Raw genomic sequence first — 15254 nt, forward strand, 5'->3', positions numbered from 1 at the left:
TATTCACACAACGAATCTTATATCATTAAAATTGATTAACATTTTCGGCCAGGAAACCGCCAACAAACTACTATAATGTTTAACATTACAAATTGGCAAGTGAAAACTGAGAATTCATTCAACAAATTAAAATATCTGTTTGAAAAAATCAAATAGATTAAATTCCAAATCACTTATTGTATAAAAATCAAAATATGAATTTGTGATAAGAATTCATAGAGACTTTGACAGAAGGCTCAATCTGAATCCATGATATATCTGAGATTCAGAGTTTTAGACATTATTTTTAAGATTTCATTAATATGAAGAAGAAGCAACTTGGAAGGGTTACGATTTCGAACAGAATTGAGAATTTAAACTTAAATTCTCGTTATCGAAAAATATAATTTTAAAAACTTTCTTTTAATTTTATCAGAAATCAAAATGAGATCTAGAGAGTTGAATCGGGATGCTTGCACATATTGAAAAAAATTTAAAACAAATTTTACAACCACATTTTATAGACCACATCTCGCGACCGATTGTTAAATTTTGTCAAATTTTGACTATTTTTTTTCAATCCGTTATTTATGAATTAAAATTTGTTGGTTTATTTATTCTAAGGCCCGGAAAGTATTTATCGAATTCAAATGATAGTTTTATGCGCATAACAAACAAACGAACCTCAACAAATTTTACGGATGTTCAAAACCCAAAAACAAATTAAGGCTTTTTTGAAAAATTTGAAGAAAAAATAATTGTGACAACCCTCGTATAGTTTTTTTTAAATGTTAATTAACATCTTGTAGTATGCATTTTTCTGATATGAAATTTTTAATGCTTCTTTTTAATAATTCAACAGAACACATCGAAAGTCTATTTTTTATCTGGGAAAAAGTGTTAAGCGGGCCATAGACTACACAAATTGGCCTGTACAAATTTGATGATTCCGCGTCGATAGTTTGATCTATGCTCGCCCACACACTATACAAACATATTTCACGCGAACACAAATGATTGCTGGCGAAAACAGCAACAGCAACAAAAATGAAACCATCTCCACCCCGGCTGGGAGAATGTTTTGTACAAAATATTTCGATCCCGACCGATTTTACTCCAACCGTTTGGGTGCTCATTCAAGCAGTGCCATACACTATGCAAATCGTGCTCACAGCGACAAAATTTCATCGAATTTCATCGCATTTGTACAAATGTTGTATAGTCTGTGGCCCGCTTTAGGAAAGAACTGCACCAAAGCTTAAAATGATAAATTTGATCAGGTCACAATGGTAAATCGCCAAAATTTCATCGTTACTAAGCTGTATCTGTTATGAAACTGTATTGATTCAGAAGAAAGAAAATCGCTTCCGTTTACCAATAAAACAACGAAAATCTGTGGCGTTGTGCAAAAGGATAATAAAAATGAGTTAACATCAGGATGCAATGTATCTTTATGATCACCATTATTTGTATTAAGGATAAAAATAATTGCGGCTCTTCGAAACTTGGACATTTCCTTAATTGCAATTTTTGGCTCTTCTGTCTCAAAAGGTTGCCGACCGCTGCTATAGTGTAATAGTCCGGAAACGATTCGGCAAAGTTTTAGATGCTAAACTTTGTAAAAAATTATGAGAAAAACTGATTTGGATAAAATATGTTTGAACCAAAGCAGACCTGTCTTGTGTGATTTCTTCGAGGAATCGAATTAATATTGTTTAAGCCACCACACGCTTCGGAAAATGGATCTATGGCCGATTCCATCCTTGATGCTCCTTTATTTTCAATTAATTATGAAAAAAAATGTTCGGACTTGAAAATTTTGAGCCAAATGACATCTAACTTTGTGTTTTTTTTTCGGTGAAATCGAATGAAGATTATTTCAGTCACCGCACGCATCGTAAAATGGAGATATGGGTGTACTTACCCTCTATTCTCTTATATTTTTCAAATAATTATGCCTTTTCTCCAATTTTCGAAGTGTGTGGTGGCTCATATAAGCTGCATACGATTATTGAAAATAAAAAATACACAAGATAAGTCTCATTTGGTTTGAAATTGTTCAATCCGAATATGCATTTATCTGAAAAATTTGAAAATTGATGGGGAGTTGTGGGTTAAACTGTAGGTAAAACAGCCATAACATCAATTTCCGATGCGTGCAGTGGCTCAAATAGCCTACATTCAATTCCTCGAAAAAAATCTCAGAAGATAGGCCTCATTTGGTTCAACAATTTCAAATCCAAACAAGAAAAGCTTTATTTAAAGAAACAACGAAAATTACGGTTAAACAGTCAAAAGTCTATTTTCCGATGCGTTCGGTGACTCGAATAGCCTTCATTCGATTTTTGAGAAAAAATCACATAAGATAGGTCTCATTTGGTTAGTAATTTTGAATTCTGTGCATGCTTTTTCCGAACTATATTAAAAATGTAAAGAAATTGCGGGTTAAAAAAGTCATTACTCCATTTCTCGATGAGTGCGATGACTTAAACAACCTTCTTTCGATTCCTCCGAGAAAATCACACAAGATCAGATTATTTTTATTCGAAATTTTTTTGTCCAAATCAGGGGTTTTCTGAATTATTTACAAAATGAAAGAGCAAAAGTGGTTAAAAGTGCACTATATCTCCGTTTGTAAGTTCGTGCGGGCGTCTGAAACTATATCCAATGGATTCTACGGACATTTTCACTAATGGGAAGTATATGTTAAAAGATTTGGTTCATGTTGGAGGGAAAATGTTGAATTTGTTCGCAGTTTAATTACTTTTTTCCCCATTGTGCAACGATAAACCTTAACTGTTTTTGAGAAAAAGTGTTCTGAAAGTTTGGTATTGGGTTTGATTGATCCCTAGAGTTCAAAAAGTATATAAGGCGAGATTACAAATATTTATCCATAATAAGGCTGGAACAAATATCAATTTCTTCTTTTGTCACCCCCCCCCCCCCCCCTTCGAAATTTCCAAAAACCCGAAGGGGGAAAAGGAAAAAATAAAGTTTGAAGTATTTTATGTTAATTTCGACGAAAAATTCAAATATCCGCAAAATTACAAGACCAATATACAAATTATGGAAGATGTGAGTTTTTCCACCTTTTCTAATCTTGATTTTATTGAATTATTCGATAGTAAAAGTACTTGATTTATAGGTCATGTTCAATGAGGGAGTATGGAATTTGGTTGCATACAAGCTTTCGTGCGATTTATTCCAATTTATTTGTTTTTCGCATTATTTTTTATTGTCCCCCCCCTTGCGATGTACCAACTCCGAGTGACAAAAGAAGGATTTAAAATTTGTTCCGGCCTAATCAAATAGTTCAAAAATTTCTTCTTTAAAAAAGCTTTCACTTTGGGGTTCAATAAACATTCAGAAGACTTTTTTCTAACACTTATGAACTGTGAAAAAATCTTTAATACCAAATATAGTCAGAACCCCTGAATAAAGGACCAAGTCTAATTAAAAATGCTCTGAACTCATCTACGGGATCAATTATCATTTTTTTTTTTTTTTTTTGAAGCATGAATATATCTAGACTTGGAATTACTCGCTTTTACAAACTGTAAAAGACGGGACGATTTACTAAAATTTCCCAGCAAGATATGATGTAAACAAAAAATGGAGGTAAAGTCGGAATTTTTTTAGTAGAAAACTCATAATTTGTTTCATTTATATTATGGTTCGTTATTTGTTGATTTCCAGTGGTATAGTTTTAAACTTTTCTTATATTTTTAGGTACTGCGTAAATCGAAACTAATGTGGTACAAAGAAGGTTATGAACAAACACGCACACTATTACAGAACTCGTTATTCAAACAGTAAAAAGGTAATCAAATCCTACGTCACTTGCCAGGATGTTTATGTATCCTAGGCGAGAATATTAAACAGCAATTGGCAATGATTTTTTTCTCCATAGTTTTCGCTGTTGGTTGTTTGTTTGAAAATGCAACTGACGTTACGAATTGTCATGGTTACAATGTTTACAAAAAAAAACATTTACTAACACTTAGCACGGTATTTCCATCGCCACCTGAGATATGTATACAGGTTGAATAGAAACAGCTATTTGAGCTAGATATTTGTCATTTAAAATCATCAATTTTCGTTAACCAACAACATTTGTTTGTGCCTCTCTGGGTCCCTCAAAAGCTCAATCCGACACTGACTGTCGGAAAGATATTTTTTCTCTTTACTGCCACCAATCCCGGAACCAATTTTAGAAGAAAGTTGCCGACTGACGACGACGGCGGCCGGAGTATCCTGCCATTTTTATGTTTCGTGGGAGTCCCTCGTTCTTCCACCTTTTCTGCGGTGAAAACGTCGCTCAACCGGGGGCACACCGATTATTGCGTAATCCAGATTGTGGTTTATCAGCTGCGGGAAATCTGGTGGAAAATGGTTTATTTTAAGGCGAAATCGATAAAAGATATTTCAAACACGCTGATGATTGGCAGAACGGGTTACATAACGACAACAACAACAATGGAACGAAACGAAACGAAACCACTCGATTTGTGGGTTTATCGCGGTTGGATCGCTAAATTAGCTTCCAATGTACAAACCTAGTTGCCTGGAAACGATTATCGTGGTCAAGGAGGTGTGATGATGGACATTTATGTTCTATTCAACTCGATTTTTTTATCGAGTCTTTTCCTTGGGCTTTTGTTACTGACCTGTAATGAAAGAGAAAAAAGTATGTTGTTTATTTTCTAGTTACTTTATCTTGTGGTTCAGTTTGGTTCAATCAGTATCATTTAAAAACTGTATAGATCGGCTTACTGGGTTGTACAGTTTCTTTCGTAATTTTTTTCATTGAATATACCGACTAAAACCAGGCAAATAATAATGTCTATTCAAGAGTCACCCAATTGCACCCATTCAAAGTGGTCAAATTGTATTAAACGTGATCGTCGCTTTAAACTTCTATCAGAAAGATAAATTATTGTTATTTATGTATGTTATTTGAATTATCGGCCTTATCGATGGAAAGTGATGTTCATTTAGTAAGAACATCTTAAGAATTTGAAGGATATAGACAGATAGAATGTTAGAATAAATGAAATGAGGTGTAGAATTTTGTTTAGAAGCACTATCATCAAATACCGTCAAACGAGGCATCATGTAATAGCAGGGTTAGATGCAACATTTGTACACCACAACACTTATTCAATTTTATCTGTAATAAAATGTTATGAAGTTATCATTTAATGAAAACAAAATTATCATGACATAATTTTTCACATCGTGACATAGTTTTTTAAAGTTTTTTATTCTCAGAGCAAATTTGAAAAATTGATCTAGAGATGAACAATATTTTACATTTTTCGATGCTGAATTTTTCATCCTACACCAAAACTGTGTAAAAATATTTTTTGAAAGCTCATATTTTTTTATCAATATCATGGAATATTGTTTTGTTTCACACGTTTGTTAAATTTAGTATTATGCAAAATGGCCCTTCACAAGGAATCACCCAACAAACAACACACGTCTTATCTCCCGCAATGTTAACAACTGAATGATGCCCTACGAGCGGCAAACGCTTATACAATCAAGCAGTGATCGGGAGAGCGATGGGACATAACTAACACTCTCACAGTATACAGCTTTATGTTACATCATCGTTCAATAGACTACCACACATCTCCCCTCTTCTCCCAGGAAAAAAAGAAAAAGAAAATTGTTTCGCCTCAAATTTTTAACCCATGGAATAATATTTACTAACGTCATGCTGTCAACATTGTTTTCTGCCTTTCCGGTTTTGCGTAATGTCGAAGTATGTATCACATTTTAACTACCTACAATTTAGGCCAACTGGCAGCCACGCTTATATACACCCAGTTGGTTCCACTTCGAGAAGTACTTATATACAAAGAAGACATGAGCATCGCTATAATCAAGCTGTCTCTTAAGGCGAGTCAGAATGGTCCAAATCCCAGTTCATGATGAAAAACTTTCTTGAAATATAAGCTACAGATGGACAAAACTACTTATGCCAATAAACCTTGGTAGCTGGACATCCATAGCATGACGAGTTAATCTATATTTGCCAATAACTACCCCTAACCACTCGATCTTGACCTTGAGTATCAGTAGCTCTGTAAATGAACAAATTCTCTTGAATGTCTCATCAAGAAGTAATAACATAGCATTAAAAGGTACAACAAAAGTATCGAGATACACGGGCTATTTTTTAACAAATGATTGGTATCGTTTAACCTTTACAGCTTTTCATTCAAGTTTTGCAGCTTTGCACTCAAGCATCGGATGAAATCTTATCACCTGACCATAAAACTTAACAACTGAAAATAAACACTCTGACAATGTTTCTGTTTACATTGTCTATGTTAGTATTATGTCTCTAAAATTTCGTGAAAGTAATGCAGATTTTGTATAACGTATGGTACTTGTTGCTTTTTCTATAAATGCAGAAAGGAAGTGCATTATTTGATGTAGGTACTTATGAAGTTTACTCCTTTACAAATATGGCTTCTGCGTACGCCTTATTTAACATTTGTTGGATTTCCAAGGTAACGAATGCATGTAATCGCGGGTCCGTATAACCATGTTTAATTTAATTTTATTTTTGACTAGATTTGTAGTTAGCATTTTTTTTAAAATATTCTTTTTCAATACCGAACAAACCGATTACGAGATATTAATTTAAACATGAGCACTAATCTGATAAGGAGCTTGTGTTTTGAAAACGGTACCCAAACCGTTTGTTGCATCATACGTTTGTAATACCTTAGTTATGAATAACTTTCCGGTGAATCTGATATTCAATTTCAAAATCTACTGTATCCCAGTTTAAATATGCCAAAAGAAAGTTTCTGTTTTCGGAGCTACGGTAGAGAGCATAGTAATTAAAGGACGGTAATGCACAATGTAACATTTTGAAAGGGTAATGTGAAGAAAAAGGTTCGACTCAGCTAAAGTAACGTCACAACTCACAGCACTAAGAGTACAACGCAGCTTTTGAACTGACTACCTTCAACTGATAAGCGGTCTCCCATCTCCACTTTCAAAACCATTGAGAAGCTTTTGACACACCGCGCCTACGTTTTCTTATAGCTCCTACTTCCGAAGATGTAAAATAATCATCCTGGGTTACAGGTTACTCAACCTATCAATGGCCGAAAATACTTCCAGCCGTCTTTTAAAAAGTTCAATAAGATTTTTTTCAAAGTACATTTTATAACACTGGTATTTATGCAAGTCAAATTTTGGAGACTGATCTTTACATAGACGCTATTTCAAAAACCTATTGATAGATCTCCACCAAATTTTGCATCAACAAACTACCGAACTTAAGGCAGGAACAAGGCTGAGCAAATGCCAGCACAAGAGGCGCAAGAAAGACGACACTTCCTTTCTATTTTTGTTTGATGTTATCATCGACTTTTTTCGGCGAAAATAAAAACGAAATTACTTGCCAGTTGGTCCAAACGTTTCGAGCTACTTTTGGCGTTTCGCTCCTCCTCAGTGGACTTTATCTAGCGATCGTCGTACTGTTATTCGCTGTCGCTGTCCAGTTAATCAACCTTTCTATTTTTGCGTACACTATTTATTTTGTCTAACTGTTTCACTTTCCAAGCTAATGGATACGACGCTTGGAAATATCCTTTTAATATCAAGATGCCATTCCAGCTGAAATGCGCAAATAGGGCGCGCCTTAAAATAGACATCTATCCTAAACGCCTGAATGCCGGCCCGTCTTTAAACTGCCCAAAATATGTCGCTCGTTCGCGAATCGCGACGGTGCGACGCTCCCAGCATCGTTTTTGCAGGATTCGTTCTCGTCGAGGGTTCTCCTGGCGTCGTCGCTCTCTGTTGTCCATGCATCGGCGTTGTTATTGGCTGTCGTCGCTGCTACTAAGAGAGACAACATTTATCTGTGAATTTTGAGAAGGACTCGCTCGTTCGATAATAAACGCATCTCACGAAGAGCACCGGGGCTCGGTTGAAATTGTTTGAGAAAAGCAAGGAAAAAACAAGAGCCACAATAAGGGTGGGGGATGACCGTTCGCTAAATTTCTCATCAACAAAAATTTCGATTTATTGTGTTTGTGTTCTCTTTATCTAATCATAATGTCTACCGGCAAATATCGGCTGGCACACAACGCTACATACAAAACAATTTATTAGCTGTTGGCGAAAGGGGGGGAGAAAGTTTGCTTTGCCCACATAAGCAGTGAGTGTGTTTGTGTGTGAATGCGTCGATTAGACCACCTGCAGGTGAGCTATTGTGTGGACATTCGAATTACCAACACTTACATCTGCTGCCCCGAGTTCTCAATAGCTTTGAAACTTCAGCCATTTTTTTCATCGCTGCTGGTCTCGAGCGAAAAAGAAATATCGTTGAATTCGTGCCGCAAGCAATCACTCAAAGGAATGTTTTACTGGCTCATTCTGGACAAATAATCATTTCATAAATGCTCGTCCCGAGCTATCATACTTAAACATTAAACATATTTACAATCACTTTCTTCCTACTCGTCCCAAACTATCGACAACAGATAACAAACAAACATCCCTGTGCTCGTCCCGCTCAAGATCTTTTTGTATTAAAACTCGTCTTGAGCTCGAAATTTTTTTTTCTCTTTTTAATGCTAGCCCCGAGCTCAAATTTTTTTTTAAATGCTTGTTCAGAGCTCAAAATCTTTTTCTTTAAATGCTCGTCCCGAGCTTTCATAAAGTTGGCAACTGCTCAACCCGAGCTAATATTCATTTCAGTTTGCTCGTCCCGAGTTATGTCACGAGAAAACTTTAAAATGCTCGTCCCTAGATAAAATTCACTTAATTCCTGCTCGTCCCGAGCTATTAAACATGTAACAATTCAAAAGCTCGTCCCGAGCTAGGAATCAGTCTTTTGTTTATGTCTCGTATCAGATGCTCGTCCCGAGCTAATTTCCATTTTACTTTTGCTCGTGCCGAGCTCATAAACACACAAACATTCAGATGCTCGTCCCGAGCTTAAAATCTTTTTTTTTATCAGGGCTCGTCCCGAGCTTAAAATCTTTTTTCATCAGTGCTCGTCTCGAGCTTAAAATCTTTTTTTATATCAGTGCTCGTCCCGAGCTTAAACTCTTTTTTTTTTGTTAGTGCCCGTCCCGAGCTTAAAATCTTTTTTTTTTTATCAGTGCTCGTCCCGAGCTTAAAATCTTTTTATTTTTATCAGTGCTCGTCCCGAGCTTAAACTCTTTTTTTTTATTAGTGCTCGTCCCGAGCTTAAAATCTTTTTTTTTTATTAGTGCTCGTCCCGAGCTTAAAATCTTTTCTTTTTTTTTTTATCAGTGCTCGTCCCGAGCTTAAAATCCTTTTTTTCATTAGTGCTCGTCCCGAGCTCAAAATCTTTTTATTTTTATCAGTGCTCGTCCCGAGCTTAAACTCTTTTTTTTATCAGTGCTCGTCCCGAGCTTAAAATCTTTTTTTTATTAGTGCTCGTCCCGAGCTTAAAATCTTTTTTTTTTTTTATCAGTGCTCGTCCCGAGCTTAAAATCTTTTTATTTTTATCAGTGCTCGTCCCGAGCTTTAACTCTTTTTTTTATCAGTGCTCGTCCCGAGCTTAAAATCTTTTTTTCATTAGTGCTCGTCCCGAGCTCAAAATCTTTTTTTTTTATCAGTGCTCGTCCCGAGCTTAAAATCTTTTTCTCTATCAGTGCTCGTCCCGAGCTAGCATGCAGTCATATTTCAATTGCTCGTCCCGAGCTTAAAATCTTTTTTTTATTAGTGCTCGTCCCGAGCTTAAAATCTTTTTTTTTTTTTTATCAGTGCTCGTCCCGAGCTTAAAATCTTTTTATTTTTATCAGTGCTCGTCCCGAGCTTTAACTCTTTTTTTTTATCAGTGCTCGTCCCGAGCTTAAAATCTTTTTTTCATTAGTGCTCGTCCCGAGCTCAAAATCTTTTTTTTTATCAGTGCTCGTCCCGAGCTTAAAATCTTTTTCTCTATCAGTGCTCGTCCCGAGCTAGCATGCAGTCATATTTCAATTGCTCGTCCCGAGCTCAATACTACACGATACTTACACTAAAGTGACATCAACAAACCAAAAAACAAGGTTCACACACTGACACTTTGATTGTGCGCTCTATTTTACGTCTTCGTTGTCGTTTCGATACCGCACCACTACTCACAATCAACAAAAAAGAAATAGCGCTAGCGCTACAGAGAATTGATTTACTATCAAGTATTACTTGTTGCAAGTTGAGTGATTCCTAGAAGGTGAAAATCTTGTTCTTTAGATTTTGCCTCGTCGGTAAACAAAAGCAAAACCTGCCACGGTCGCCAATATGCAAAATGGCCCTTCACAAGGAATCACCCAACAAACAACACACGTCTTATCTCCCGCAATGTTAACAACTGAATGATGCCCTACGAGCGGCAAACGCTTATACAATCAAGCAGTGATCGGGAGAGCGATGGGACATAACTAACACTCTCACAGTATACAGCTTTATGTTACATCATCGTTCAATAGACTACCACACAAGTATTTCATTCATCCAAATATTATTTTTTTATGATTTCAAGTTGAAGAATTTTGTAGTGTTTTTTATTCCTGAATTTATGCAGCACCTCATAATTTTTTACTTCAAAAATATTTTTGACAGAAAATATTACCGCAATTGGTGCTCTATTCGTTATGACATCACAAATATATCAAGGACTATAAATTTTCTAAAGTTTTCGTTTTATTTTTCATTTAAGAACAAAGTTTGTTGCACTTACCCCTTTTTCTTATAAGGGTGAAAATCGCATGTTTTTGTTTATTTAAGAATAAATAGTAAAACCAATAATTTGGTGTCCCATCAACCTTTAAACGTTTGATGTGCAAGCGGTATTGTTTTCTGTGGACAATGAGTTTTAAGAAGTCATTGGATTTTAAAAGTATTGCATGGTGCCCCAGTTGACGGAACCAATTTTTTGTTCAGCACAGACAAACAACTGTGAAGTGGATGTTGAGATAGAGTTGTATCTACCAGCACACATTAGTTGGCCAACACAGTGAAAAAAAGGCGACAGTTGTTTTAATTATTTCAGTTGGTTATACGAATCATCCAACCATAGTTGATTTTTTCGCATACAACTATAAATATTATTGACTCAACAACTACCTGATGATTAACTTTACGTAATCAACTATGAGTAAAATGGATTCAACTGTGAATATGGTTTATTTAAAAACAATCGTAAGATTGATTTAAGGTATTCAACTATAAATAAAATAGATTCAACTATACATTCCTAGTTGGCCTCTATTCGTTCTGTTCGTCCATTTCTTAAATAACTACTTATAATACAAGCGATAGCCAGTTACATAAATACACTGAAGTGATTATCACTCACTTATTAATATTCTTAATTGTGTGTGATATTCTAAGCTAACCACTCAGAATATCTGGCAACACTGTTGCGTTACCATGAACCTAACTTGAGTACTTTCGCTTTATCGTGTGATGTTTACAATTTCTCGGCATATCGTGGTAGGGTAAACATAACAACAACATTACGCATGTTCAATGACCATATAGTAACGAAATAAAATTGGCAATGCAATTATTGTGGTTTTGCAAGCGCACCATGGTGAGGAGAATATAAATTCTATATTTAATTAATTTTTAATTCATAACAAATTCAGACATGAAGGTACGTTGATGCTTTTAATTATAGAAGATTTTAAAAGAAAGTATTGGACAATGCTTATCATCAAAGATCAAAATGGCGACCAGTTGGTGTTTACATTTTTCAAAACAAAAACAAAAAGCTACCCTACCACAATCTATTTTAGGAAATACTCTATTGTGCTAACAATCATCAGATGTAACCAGTAGTCATCAGTTCTATTTTTCGCAACATGATGAATCTAGTAAGGTGGTCTTACATTCCAAATCGCATATTGAAAAAAAGATTTGACAACTGGCTGAAGTGTTTACGAAAAAGGCGGTCCAGGGATGCCAGGTGTTTGAGATTGAAAATCAGAGAAATTTGGAAAAAAAGTCTATGTATGTCTGTGCATGTCGCAGATCAAAAATTAAAAGATTTAAAATCAAATTGGGTTTTAGTTTATTTTATTTTATTTGAACAGACTTCCGGAAATAAAAAAAAAATGATAGCAGAATTCAATGAATTCATTTTATTCGAAACAAGCCGCTGACGCCGCTCCCTCCACCACTCTTCCACTCATCGGTTCTCTCGTTCAAAAGGCTCCAAACTCCATCTGGTTTTCAAAAATAATACCCATCAGATCCGGATTATTCGATAGGATCTTCTGGAGCAGATATGGCAACAGGCGGGGGTCCTCCTGAAGCAGCTGTCGATTCGCAGATGAAGATCAGATGTTCCTGCAGGAAGGCCAGCCGCTTCTCGGACTATGGAATGACATACCTCGTCATACTATCCGATTCCGTGACTTTCTGCTACTTCCAGAAAGCTCTTGGAAGAAAATAGTGTTGAATGAGCATAATTTTGTTATAAGTAATAGATGATTAATGTTACTCACTGCTACCGACCAAACTGGCACTGTTGTCTATTGGTCCAACGTCTTTCAGCTTTCGCCAGCAGCTTTGGCGTAGTGGTTAGAGTTCAAGTCATCTACGCCAAAGTTCATGAGATCGAATCCCGGTCATGGCATACATAGTACACTTTCTGTGGTCTGGTGGTTTTAGCATTTGTGAGATGCTAGCCATCATTACTTCGAAAGATGTGCGCTTAGAAAGAGACGAACCAGCCCAAGGCTGAAAGTCTCTATAATAAGAAAAAAAAGTCTTTCAGCTTTGCTTACCAACCCGGAATTCAGCAGGAAGAATTTTTCCGCTTCTGTGGATTATATTTGCAAAAATCAAGGCGAAATCTTTGTCTCTGCCATATCTTGATGATTGCCAAAACTCCGTGTTTTACAAAAATCAGAGCACATGGCATCCCAGCCAGCCAGCAGCCACCTGTCAAATTTTGGCTGCGTTTCACCCCCACCTATGTGAGACCACCATACTAGATTAACCATGGTTCGCAGTTGGGAATTGCATGGAACAAGTGGGCACCAAAACAAACAATGTTTTGGTTTCAACGGCGGAGCACCAGAATCTTCTGCTGCCCGTAAAAGCGTTTGCTTGCTGAAGGATCCGAACCAAACGGCGAGTTTCAACATCTTCGTGTATGCATTGTTCAAGTTAAAAATGTAATGGGAAAAAAATGGTCACCAAATAATGTAAAAAGTCGTTCAAATATCAAATTGCTCTAATTCAATCACCGACCAGCGAATTTTGCTTCTTGAAATGATCATTTAATTTTTTTAAACTTAAAAAAAGTTTTTCATTAAATAGGTTTGCAAATTTCATCTAACTGAGCATGCTTTATTACACCGCTGCAAGCTTTGTATGAAAATTTCAAATTCCTAAATTTTTACAACTCCTATAGCTTTTTTTTGGATGGTTTTGCTACCAGTAAAAGCAATCCAATGCAACTGAATTTGTGCAGCGAGTTTAAATTTTATATGAAAATTTGAATGGGAAAACATTTTTCATTCAAAAACGCCAGAGATGTGCTGAAAGTTCTAGGAAAACTTTAGATGAAAAATGTTCCTAAATTGAATTCGTGTGAACAAGGCACAAACACAAACCTAACTTGTATTCCAGAAAAGGTTGATGTTATACATTATTTTTTAAAATTTGGCTTTTTTGGCTGCTTAGGTAACTTATGTGTTATCGTAGGATAAGGATAAAAATCTCAAAAAATTAATTTTCATAGTAAGAGAATTTATTGATTTAAATTACCTGTGGGGGATTTTCGGAGAAGGCTATCGCGATGGAAACACGATGTGTACTCGTTTTCACTCAGTCACGGATTGACTTCTTTATTTCAGTTCAAGAGGTTTTTATAAACTTATAAGTACGTGTTAGTGTAAAGAAATTGTTTATCAAGACAGAAGTCTGGAGCACCACATTGATCGGTTCGGTCGAAGACCAATTATTTGTAAACTTTGTAACCAATCTTATGGTCGCGCATTCGAGCGATTCAATTATTTATAAACATCAAAAAGTGTCTTTGTAACCAATCATGCGATCGCGCATTCGAGCGATCGTCCTCAAGTGGATCATAAAACGATCGGAACGTACAGCATGGTATGCATGGTGTACGATCGGTACTCAGCATGTTTATCTTAAGGAAATTCAACAAGACTTTCATTGTTCCACTTTTAAAAAAGCGTTGGTCGAAGCAGAAAAATGTACAGCCAATATTAATACAATGGTTTGGTTCAAATGCATCAAAAGCAGAAATGGATGTTTGTAAAATATCCGTTCATAAACATTTTATTGGACTCAAATAAATCAAAGTAGATTCTGTCAAATATGCATTATGCTCTATGAGTTAAATCATCCTGCAACAATGTTGCTTGGAAGTTAAATAAATGGAAGTCGGAATAATTGAATTGAATAATTGAATGCAATTATGCCACATACCTTTGCAAAACCATTTCATAAAACTATTAAAAACTCACACAAGCAGAATCTGCCATTTTTAATATTTTTCAATGGATTCAAATTTTTTTAAATTTTTAAATGGTTTTAACTTTTTTCATGAATTGCTTAGCCGCTTGTCATGTTAGCAGAGAATGAAGCTTAGGAAAAGTCAAAACCAAAAATTAAAGACTAACTGTATTTCCAGCTTATTTGATTTTTTTTTTTGATGAATTAAAGCGCATAAATATCTCCTTCCATACAAATTTCCCTACAAAATCTAAACGCGTTGCGTTAACTGAGGAATCAACCAAAACATCTGAAATTCTAAACTGATGCTTGGTGACCCAAAAGGCATCAAAAAACATATGAGAGTAAAAAGTCATTTTTTGCAGCGGTCTTAAGCCTTTTACATGTTTATATGAATCATCAGTTTTGTTGGTTTTGTTTGGTTGTAACATGAATGTTTACTTAAACAATTACAACTCTTTTAAAAAACTACTCAGTTTTTTGTCGAAACTTAAAAAACGCTGCAAAAATGCTGAAGCGAATTTCGTTTTGCTTACCTAGTTCTCAATTTGAAAATATATATAAAAAAACGGAGATATCGTTTGTATGCAAAATTATTTCGGACCTTTACCAAATCTCCAACTGTTCTTCAGAAAGCTTCTTAAGTTGAAATTCTATCTCAATTAGAAGTTTTGGCCTTTGAAAGTTGGACAGAATTATTACGAAAATGTTAAGACATCGCACGTAGTGCAACCCGATAATTTTTGACAATGATTCAACGTCTAAGCATCGACCTCGTTAAAGTTCAGAAGAAAATC

At 35.5% G+C, this 15254-nt stretch overlaps 1 long non-coding RNA gene across 1 annotated transcript in view; it reads right to left on the reverse strand.

Annotated features, from left to right (window-relative positions):
• Positions 1 to 3746: 3746 nt before the first annotated feature.
• LOC129747723 (uncharacterized) overlaps positions 3747 to 15254 on the reverse strand; it is a 57921-nt gene continuing 46413 nt past the window's right edge. Inside the window, exons 2-3 of the long non-coding RNA XR_008737561.1 lie at positions 4536 to 4646; positions 3747 to 4358 (exon numbers count right to left, since the gene is read on the reverse strand). This is a non-coding gene — a long non-coding RNA (uncharacterized LOC129747723). The remainder of the gene's footprint in view (positions 4359 to 4535; positions 4647 to 15254) is intronic.

Source organism: Uranotaenia lowii, chromosome 2 (genome assembly GCF_029784155.1).
Source record: "Uranotaenia lowii strain MFRU-FL chromosome 2, ASM2978415v1, whole genome shotgun sequence".
NCBI classification, from domain to species: domain Eukaryota; kingdom Metazoa; phylum Arthropoda; class Insecta; order Diptera; family Culicidae; genus Uranotaenia; species Uranotaenia lowii.